The 11406-nt window shown below is 31.6% G+C and overlaps 2 non-coding genes across 2 annotated transcripts; both read left to right on the forward strand.

The window, feature by feature from the left end:
* Window positions 1–10202: 10202 nt before the first annotated feature.
* TRNAP-UGG (transfer RNA proline (anticodon UGG)) lies at window positions 10203–10276 on the forward strand. Its single transcript has one exon. It is a non-coding gene; the product is annotated as a tRNA-Pro (tRNA).
* Window positions 10277–10465: 189 nt separating this feature from the next.
* Window positions 10466–10539, forward strand: TRNAW-CCA (transfer RNA tryptophan (anticodon CCA)). Its single transcript has one exon. It is a non-coding gene; the product is annotated as a tRNA-Trp (tRNA).
* The last annotated feature ends 867 nt before the right edge of the window (window positions 10540–11406 follow it).

Here is an 11406-nt window from a genome sequence, read left to right on the forward strand (position 1 = left end):
ATTCCGCTGTAAATAAACGATCTTATCATAGATCCATTGTGATCTTGAAATTATATTTATATTTATATTATTTATATTTATATTTATATATATTATTTATATAATTATATAATAATGGAAACAGCAACTTTAGTCGCCATCTCTATATCTGGTTTACTTGTAAGTTTTACTGGGTACGCCTTATATACTGCCTTTGGGCAACCCTCTCAACAATTAAGGGATCCATTCGAGGAACACGGGGACTAATTGAAGTAATGAGCCTCCCAATATAATATTGGGAGGCTCATTACTTCAATTGAGATAATGAAAAATCATTTCATTTTTTTAGTTGGAACTTTAGGCGGTTCTCGAAAAAAGATAGCGAAAAAAATTATCCCTAGAGTAGATACTAAGAGGAATGTATAAACCAATGCTTCCATAAATTCGATCGTGGTTTACAATTATAGCTTCCGTACCTATTTATTTAGAATCATCTCCCGAATAAAATAACGAAAGAACAAGAATCAAAGAAAAGGCAGCGATTTTAATCAAGATTTTTACAGCAGCCTATGTCAAATCACAAACAGAAAATAGAAGCGAAAAATAACAAAGCAATCTTGCATCAGACTACTTGTCTTCTTGTAGTTGGATCTCCAAGTTTTTGGAATGCTCCAAATTCCACTTGAGCATCCAAATCTGGATCAATACCGGCAAAAACATCTCTGAACAGGGTTCTAGCACCATGCCAAATGTGTCCGAAGAAGAAAAGCAAAGCAAACGAAGCATGCCCAAAAGTAAACCAACCCCTTGGACTGCTACGAAAAACACCATCGGATTTCAAAGTAGCACGATCTAATTCAAAAATTTCACCCAATTGAGCACGTCTAGCATATTTTTTCACAGTAGCAGGATCACTATAACTCACTCCATTGAGTTCGCCACCATAGAACTCAACAGTTACACCTACTTGTTCGACACTATACTTCGATTCTGCCCTTCTAAAAGGAACATCCGCTCTAACAATTCCGTCTCCGTCTACCAAAACAACCGGAAATGTTTCAAAAAAAGTAGGCATACGACGTACAAAAAGTTCACGCCCTTCTTTATCTCTAAAGATAGGGTGTCCTAACCACCCAACGGCTATTCCATCCCCGTTGTCCATTGAACCCGCTCTGAATAATCCTCCTTTTGCCGGATTATTGCCAATGTAATCATAAAAAGCTAATTTTTCAGGAATTTTAGACCAAGCTTCTGATAAACTTTGATTTTCGGCTAACCCAGCACTAACCCTTCGATATATTTCTTGCTGGAAGTATCCTTGATCCCATTGATAACGAGTAGGACCAAATAATTCGATGGGGGTAGTTGCTGAACCATACCACATAGTTCCAGTAACAACAAAAGCTGCAAAAAAGACAGCAGCTATACTACTGGAAAGGACGGTTTCAATATTTCCCATACGTAATCCTTTGTATAAACGTTGGGGCGGACGGACACTAAGATGGAATAAGCCCGCTAATATGCCCAATGTCCCTGCTGCAATATGATGAGAGGCTATTCCTCCCGGAACAAAAGGATCAAAACCTTCCACGCCCCACGCTGGATTTACAGGTTGTACCTTTCCGGTTAGTCCATAAGGGTCGGACACCCATATTCCAGGACCATACAATCCTGTTACATGAAATGCGCCAAAGCCAAAGCAAGCCACTCCTGAGAGAAATAAATGAATTCCAAAAATCTTGGGCAAATCCAAAGAGGGTTTTCCTGTGCGCTCATCACAAAAAATTTCTAGATCCCAATATACCCAATGCCAGATAGCTGCCAAGAAGCACAAGCCAGAAAACACAATATGTGCTCCGGCCACACCTTCGTAACTCCAAATACCCGGATTTGTTATAGTCCGCCCCGTAATACTCCAACCGCCCCATGAATTGGTTATTCCTAAACGAGTCATGAAGGGTATAACGAACATACCTTGTCTCCACATTGGATCAAGAACGGGATCGGAGGGATCAAAAACAGCTAATTCATATAGAGCCATTGAACCGGCCCAACCAGCAACCAGAGCTGTATGCATTATATGAACAGAAAGCAAGCGACCGGGATCATTCAATACGACAGTATGAACACGATACCAAGGCAAACCCATGGAAATACCCCTTTATCAAATCAACGAAAAATAGACACTATGTAACTTTATTGCATTGGAATACCTCCCCTTTTCGGTGGATTCTTTCGGAGAAAGGATTAATGTTTGTTCTATTCCATTAGTAATAAGGGAAGAATTCGGCTCAGAAGAAAAAAGAGAAGCAGATCTATTCTATACTCGATAAGTATCAATACGCAATGGGGGTTGATCCTATTTTTTATGAATGAATGCATCCCTATTTGTTCATCATTCAAAGGACCTATTCGTAAGAATTCTCTTTCATTCATTCCGCCTTTCTTTATTTTATGGCCTTAGTCTATCTATGTATAAAATATGATAAAGGCCCATATTATTAAGACCATTATTACATATTATTAAGATAAGACCATTATTACGTATTACATTACGTATTACGCTTCCACAATCAAAGTGAAATATAATATTACATATTATAATATTACATATTATTAAGATAAGACCATTATTACGTATTACATTACGTATTACGCTTCCACAATCAAAGTGAAATATAATATTACATATTATAATATTACATATTATTAAGATAAGACCATTATTACGTATTACATTACGTATTACGCTTCCACAATCAAAGTGAAATATAATATTACATATTATTAAGATAAGACCATTATTACGTATTACATTACGTATTACGCTTCCACAATCAAAGCGAAATATAATTTTACATTCTTTTTACTTTATGCCTGTTGGTATTCCAAAAGTTCCTTTTCAAGTTCCGGGAGATAACGATGCAAGCTGGGTTGACATATAGTGCGACTTGTCAAATATATTGGGTCATATGGGATTCCCCCGTTCTCTCGCCCGATCGAGATATCCCCTGTTTCGCCCCAAAAAGATTGATTGAATTATCAAAAATTTGTAGCGGGAAGTGTAATGAAGTGCAATTAGAGATCCATTTCATGGGGGTGTATCCAGATTAATATTTTCAATTAGAATGATTTATGGTTGGCTTGGTTGGACTGATAAAATGAAGTATCCAGGCTCCGTTTAGAAAAAACCCAATTGGTAATATATTTATGATTACCACCTATATCATAATCATAATTTTTCTTTTTTTTTTTAATTATAAATAAGAGCGATTTCAAACTGTTAATCAATCGAATAATATGGGAAATACGTTGAATATTTGGCGAAAAACATGAAAGAAAAAGGAATTAAATTAAAATAAAAAAAGGAAATGAAATCATAGCAAAAAGACGTGGTATTGGGTCATTTGTCCTATATGTGCAAATAAAAATCGGGCAGATCTTTACTCGGAGTAGAGCATAAACCTAAAAAAATTGAATAAAAAATTGACGAACCCCATTCAGGAACAAGAAAATGACATCGTGATTTGGATTGAATCGCAATGAAAAAAAAATGGATCAATGAAAAGTTTGTGCAATAAGTTTAGCGAATTTTTTCTATATTATAGGAAAACGGGCCAAAACTCATCTTTCTTTAATTTAATTTTAAATTTCATTTTATTTAAAAAATGTAAGAAAAAGCCCCTTCATTAGAAATTAGAAGTTAGAAAGGTCCGACTAGAAAAAACAAAGGATGGCTGGAATCTACACATTGATTTTTTTTCGCAATTTTTGTTGAACCGTATGCATCAAAAGGTGCCTGTACGGCTACTAAGGGATACAATTTTATCCTAATCAACCGAATTTATCGAGAAAGATTGCTTTTTTTGGGCAAAGAGCTTGATATCCAGACCTCGAATCAACTTGCGGGTATTATGATCTATCTCAGTATAGAGAGTAATAGCCGAGACCTGTTTTTTTTTATAAACTCTCCTGGCGGAGGGATAGTATCTGGATTATCTCTTTTTGATACTATGCAAGCAGTGGAACCAGATGTGCATACACTAGCCATGGGATTGACCGCTTCAATCGCAGCTTTTCTCTTGGTCGGAGGAGAAATTACCAAACGCAGAGCATTCCCTCACGCTCGGCGCCAATGAGTTTTTTTTTTTTATTATTGATGGAAAGAAAAAAGAAGACTATGCCTTCGCCATATGAAATATGAATTAGTAAGTAATAATAGCATGGCACTTTGAATTCGATATGAAATTTTTTTTTTATTTCTTTTTTTTTTTTTCAAAAAAAAATATTAGATTATGTATCGAAAGAGTAGTATGAGAGAAGGGGCATTTCCAATTTGATCTTAGCTATCGTGGGCCCATCTCAGGCGTCACAAACTTTTTTTCTTTTCCTACCAGAGGCTATTAACAATATTTATGTTATGAAAGAGTACGAAAAAAAAAAAGACTATTTTTTTTCTTTCTTTTTTTTTTTTCAAAAAAAAAAAGAAACTTTGGGATTGCTGAATCACAGACGAAATAAATATATAAAGCAACGGAGCCATCATAGTATTTTTAAACTTTTCCGAAAAAAAAAGAAAAAGAAGGATGGTAATTGGATTATTTATTAATCTGGGTCTAATAGACTCTATATTTTCTCTTTTTTTCGATGAAAGAAAAAAGAGAATTCCATTGTAAAGCCGTATGCAATTGTAAAGCCGTATGCAATGCGCAAAAAATGCCTGTACGGTTGTTCAATTCTATAGCTATTCTTCTCGCCTCATTATGTGAGTTAGAAGTATGTTATATCATCAGGGTAATGATCCATCAACCTATTAGTATGCTTAAGGATGATGGCTTCAAAGACTGGGTCATGGAAACAGACGAAGTAATGAAAATGCAAGAAGACATCATAGAGGCTTATGTACAAAGAACGGGCCAGCCCCGATGGGTTATAAACAAAGACATGGAAAGAGATAATTTTATGTCAGCAAAAGAAGCCAAAGATCATGGAATTGTGGATCATATAGTGCGTACAGAATCGAGACCTATAGTGAATGAAAAACCTATAGTGAATGAAAAACCTATAGTGAATGAAAAACCTATAGTGAATGAAAAACCTATAGTGAATAACAAACCTATAGTGAATGAAAAACCTATAGTGAATGAAAAACCTATAGTGAATGAAAAACCTATAGTGAATGAAAAACCTATAGTGAATAACAAACCTATAGTGAATAACAAACCTATAGTGAATAACAAACCTATAGTGAATAAAAAATGGAGACTAGTTAACGACAATGGCAATGGAAGACCACCATTTGACGACAATGGCAATGGAAGACCACCATTTGACGACAATGGCAATGGAAGACCACCATTTGACGACAATGGCAATGGAAGACCACCATTTGACGACAATGGCAATGGAAGACCACCATTTGACGACAATGGCAATGGAAGACCACCATTTGACGACAATGGCAATGGAAGACCACCATTTGACGACAATGGCAATGGAAGACCACCATTTGACGACAATGGCAATGGAAGACCACCATTTGACGACAATGGAACACCATTTAATTTTGATTTAGATTGATTTAATCCCTCTTATTCCTTTCCTTCTTTTTCTCTTTAATAGATTAATATTTTATTAATCTATTAAAGAGAAAAAGAAGTAATTCATAATCATCTGGTTAGGATCGATCTAAACCAGTCTATTATGTATATGATTGTATATGATTCAGCATGCCAACTATTAAACAACTTATTAGAAATGCAAGACAGCCAATTAGAAATGTCACGAAAGCCCCTGCTCTTCGGGGATGTCCTCAGCGCCGAGGAAGATGTACTAGGGTGTATGTGCGACTTGTTCAGATCATGGGCTGAGAAAAAGGAAACAATTTTTCAGTATCAACGATCAGTACCAGTGAATAGAATGGGGTTCTTCCGTTCACTATCTAAAAAAGATAGATCTACCATATCCTTCTATTGTGTATGAAATTTATGGTTTCCATTGGCGCAAATCCAATCTTGGAATTTTTTAAAAATTCCCCATTGGTAGCAAATGCTTATCCATTAAGCGGGGAAAATCCTATTTAAAAAGCAAAAAGATTATGCTTCGACTCTTGCAAAGAACGGACTAACAGGGTCAGCTACCCAATTAATCCTCCTAATTACATACCGTTACTGTATAAGATAGATCTCGTTGTGAAAGATCTATTACTGAAAAATTTATGAGTAGAGCCGAAGAGTGTGAACTGTACAAGTTACCAATTAAATGTTAAATGAAGGAATGAGCTCCGGTGTATAGAGGGGACCTCACCGTTTAAGAAGTAACCATAGAAACGATGGAACCCACTATTTATTTATCCATTTCTATTTACTCCTTTATTTTAGTTAATATGCTTTTTTTGATACCTAGTATCAATACAATTTCTTATTTCAAGGCGAAATGAAATGCCTAGAAAAAAGGAAAAATCGTGGGCGGGACGGTTATAGTAGCAAAAGCCATTGGAATTTTTATTTTATACATTGGAAGAATCCGTTTTGTTATTAATAGACTAGAAAAGAATAACTGAAAGAAAGAATTAGTTATTCATCAAAATTTCTTTTATTCAATGACCAGAATGAAAGAGGGATATATAGCTCGGAGACAAAGAGTAAGAGCTTTGGTTTCGGCTGATCGGGATAGAGATAGGAAAAAAAGATATTTTCGTCGTTTGTGGATCACTCGAATAAATGCAGGAATTCGAGGAATGGGGGTATCCTATAATTATAGTAGATTAATAAAAAATCGGTACAAGAAACAGTTGCTTCTTAATCGTAAAATACTTGCACAAATAGCTATCTCAAATAGGAATTGTCTTTATATGATTTCCAACGAGATTATAAAATAAGGAGATCGGAAGGAATCCACCGAAATGCTTTAAATGAAATGGGGTTCCCTCGAGAATGAACTCGAGGGAGGTAGAGTAGAAATTAATATGATAAAAAAATTCTGATAAGGTCATCAAAACAAGAAAACAAGATGAGCGAAGACGCTCAATAAAAAAAAAAAAAATTTATTTTTCTTCCCCAACCCGATTCGATTCTTTTATTTATTTCTTTTTTCTTACGACACGACAATTTTGATTATCAGATTTTTTGAATAAAGCATCAGTCTACGTTTGATAATTTTGAGTCAATTGAAGGGTAAGCCTATTTATTTCTGGTTCTAAGAGCAGTAGTTCTAGCGGTCGACTCTCTTCTTTCAAATCGTTTCTCATTTCTGGTTCTAGTTCTAGCGGTCGACTCCCTTCTTTCAAATCGTTTCTCATTATTAATAAAGGGTAACGAAGATAAAATACGAGCTTGTTTTATAGCAATAGTAATTAATCGTTGTTGTTTTAAAGTCAATCTATTTACTCGCCTAGATAAGATTTTTCCTTGTTCACTAATAAATCGACTAATTAAACTCATGTTTCTATAATCAATTCGATCCCCCGATTGGATCGGGGGCAAACGCCTACGAAAAGATCGCTTGTATTTATCCATCATTTCTTTATTCCTTATTTCTAAAAATAATCCTATCCTATCCTTTTCTAAAATCCTATTTTGATCGGATCAAATTCAAATTATAGAATTAATAGAATAAATACGATTTGCTTTGTTTTTTTTATTATTGTATTATTTATTTATTATTTATTTCTTATTTATTTGTTTATTTTATTAGTTTATTTTAATTATTTATTTATTATTTATTTGTTATTTTATTAGTTTATTTTATTATTATATTATTTATAGATATTTATTTAAATATAATTTCATATTTTAATATATTTAATATATAAATATAATTTCATATTTTAATATATTTAATATATAAATATAATTTCATATTTTAATATATTTAATATATAAATATAATTTCATATTTTAATATATTTAATATATAAATATAATTTCATATTTTAATATATTTAATATATAAAATATAAATATAATTTAATATTTTAATATATTTAATATATAAATATAATTTAAATAAATATCTATAACTGTGATAATACATAAATAATAAATAAATATAATTTATAAATATATATAAATATAATTTCATATTTTAATATATTTAATATATAAAATATAAATATAATTTAATATTTTAATATATTTAATATATAAATATAATTTAAATAAATATCTATAACTGTGATAATACATAAATAATAAATAAATATAATTTATAAATATATATAGAACCGACACGAAAATAATAAATAATTAATAAAATAAGAAATAAATAATGAAATATAGTAATAAATGACAAAATATAGTAATAACTAAAAAATATAGTAATGAATAAATCATACAATATAATAAATAATACAATATTAACAATATTAAAATTAACAACAATATTAAAATTAACAATATTAAAATAATCATTATGCACGAATAGAAAATAAAAAAAAAAATAGTTAGTGATATTAAAAATCTAATTCCTAATCAATGAAAATCCAACTCCTAATCATTCGAAGACTGTAAACTAAAAATCATTCGAAGACGGTAAACTAAAAAAATAAATAATTGACTCGAGAATAAAGAAAAAAATTATTAAAAAAATAAGAACTAAATAAAAAATAGAATAAAAAAAAATAAAAGAATATTGATACAATCATATACCAGGTTAAAAAGGTTAAAAATTTATTAACGTGCATATCGAATAATTTAAAACTAAAAACTTCACTTTAAAAAGAAAGCGTGGAATAGACAAGGAAATACAAATATAGACTAATATATAAATAAAATATTTGTTATATATTAGTTATATATTATATCTAACTAATTATATACTTAATATTACTTAATATATTATATAATATATATTATTATACCTGAATACCTAATGTCCTATTTTCTCATACTAAATACCTAATGTTACCTAAATACCTAATGTCCTATTTTCTCATATTCTCGGGAAGGGTTGACATACGAGTACTTGATTCGATTTATTTCTTTATCTCCCCGTGAATTGTATGTTTGTAACAATAGGAACAGAATTTCTTCAATTCCAATCGACTAGGCGTATTGTGTCGATTTTTTTGAGTAATATACCTGGAAATGCCCGTTGATTCCTTATTAACGACGTTTCGAACACAACTGGTACATTCCAAAATAATCGTTACTCGGACATCTTTACTCTTGGCCATGAACCCCCTTTGAGTTTTTAATTCACCCAACTCTTCTATTTTCCGATCAAAAGTGAAGAAGAAAGGAATGAAAATAAATAAATAAAAGTTGCTAACTCAAAACCAAATCCTGAAAGATTTCGTTGCAATCAATTGCAATCAATATAGTAAATCAATATGTATTATACTAATAGTAAATAAGTAATACAATGATTTCTAACTCGATTTAGAATCACAGTACGGTATTTTCTTTAAGTATCTTGTAGGATACTGTTGTTCCAGCCACATTTCTCTTTTCGCTCTACTAGTAATTTAATTGGAGCTTGAACCCAAGTTTTGTTGAGGTTCAATCCACTTTTTTCGTTCTACCTTCCTTATTTATTTTATATAATTCTTATATAATTAGAATTCTAAAAAAACTAAATAGAATTATTTCTTATATAATTAGAATTCATTTCTTATATAATTATAATTCTAAAAACAACTAAAGTCAAGGGGGGGCGAGAGATTAGTCACAGATATTTGATTGTATATCGATCTAATCTTTTTCACCCCGTCCCGCGACAATAACTAGAATTAAAAAAAAGGGAATGTTAACGCATCCGGGAAGAAACGATTGATCTCTATCAATAAACCCGCTAAAGAACCGAACCAGAGAGTACTTAGTACCGGTGCTACGGAAAGATATGTTTTTAGATCTCGCATTTAAAATCCTCCTTCTTTATCGTATTACATACATTATGGTAATACATATATAATCACATGTATGTGTGGTTAAAGACCACTTGTATTTGTATATTTGTACCCGGAATTCCTAATTCAAAATTAAAATTTAAATGTACAATGATTCGATAGATAAGATTTTCCTTTTCTTAAAACAGCAAAATAGGTCCCTTTCTGCCTGAGAATTCCCGCCAAAAAGATTCATTTATTATTCATTATATGGTTGTTATATGATATGAGACCAAAAAGAGGAAATGGAAAGATAATTTTTGTATATCAATAGATGAAATAAGGGTGTGGAAAACAAGACAGGGATTCTCTACAATAACATCGTAGGCCAATTGAAAGGGATGTAGCGCAGCTTGGTAGCGCGTTTGTTTTGGGTACAAAATGTCACGGGTTCAAATCCTGTCATCCCTACCTATTACTTCTCCTTTGAGCAGTAAGGAGGGAGCCATTTTAGTTTTAGATTGATTAAAATTAAGCATACATAATCTATCATTTTCTCATATTATATATGATATATGATAGTATAGGTGTGCACGATGTATTGGGGTTATAAAATAAAAGAATCCTCTTTTTTACAGTCTTATTTATTATGATAAGAAAGCGCTCTTAGTTCAGTTCGGTAGAACGTGGGTCTCCAAAACCCAATGTCGTAGGTTCAAATCCTACAGAGCGTGATTCCGCTCTTGTTAAGTCGAAAATTACACCGAACTGAAAAAAAAAAAAAAAAAAAAAAAATTGAACAGCAATTCGAATTTGACCTCCTTGAATTAAATTAATTAAATTAAAATTAAAGGGGTCAGTCAAAAAAAGAGATGTTAATTAATCAAAGGTCCAACTGATCACCACGTATGTATTGTAAATATGCGGTTACGAATAATCCAGCCAAAGTAATAGGAATTAGACCTAAGACGATTCCAAATAGAAAAACTTCAATCATTTCAATTTATTTGAAAGGAGAAAAAGAAAGGTAATATCTATCCCTAAATATTAATCTCTATTGCCCATGAATATCAATAACTAATAATTGATAATTAACACGGTAAGGAACTATAGAATATATGGAATAGGACAGAAAACTTTGTTTTTATTAATTGTTCGTTCATTCAATTAATTTTCAAATAAGTCGTATCTTACTCAGACCAATAAATAGAGCTGAGGTTATAGTTAAAGCCGCTAGTAAAAAACCGAAATAACTAGTTAGAGTAGGCATGAAGGAGCTAAATGAAATATGTTCTTTTTATACATATGTTTATAAAGCACTTACCTAAGTTTCAATTTTTAAAAGAGACGGGGATAAGCAAAAATACCAATTGAAAGAATAAGTTCAATTGAAATTTTTTGATTCATCAATCATTCTAAACGGTATTCACAAAAATAGAGCGGCAGGACAAGAGTAGAAAAGAAAAAGAAATAGATTCATCATCTTTGTAGTTAGGTCAAGAAAAAACCTTTGGATCTAATACAAGAATACAAGAAAGGCCGCCTCACAAATATTGATTAGTAGAATTTTTTTTTTATTCCTTGCTCTTTTTTTTATCTAT

Source organism: Durio zibethinus, unplaced genomic scaffold (genome assembly GCF_047325235.1).
Source record: "Durio zibethinus cultivar Kanyao isolate XHJ-2024 unplaced genomic scaffold, ASM4732523v1 HiC_scaffold_294, whole genome shotgun sequence".
Lineage (NCBI taxonomy): Eukaryota > Viridiplantae > Streptophyta > Magnoliopsida > Malvales > Malvaceae > Durio > Durio zibethinus.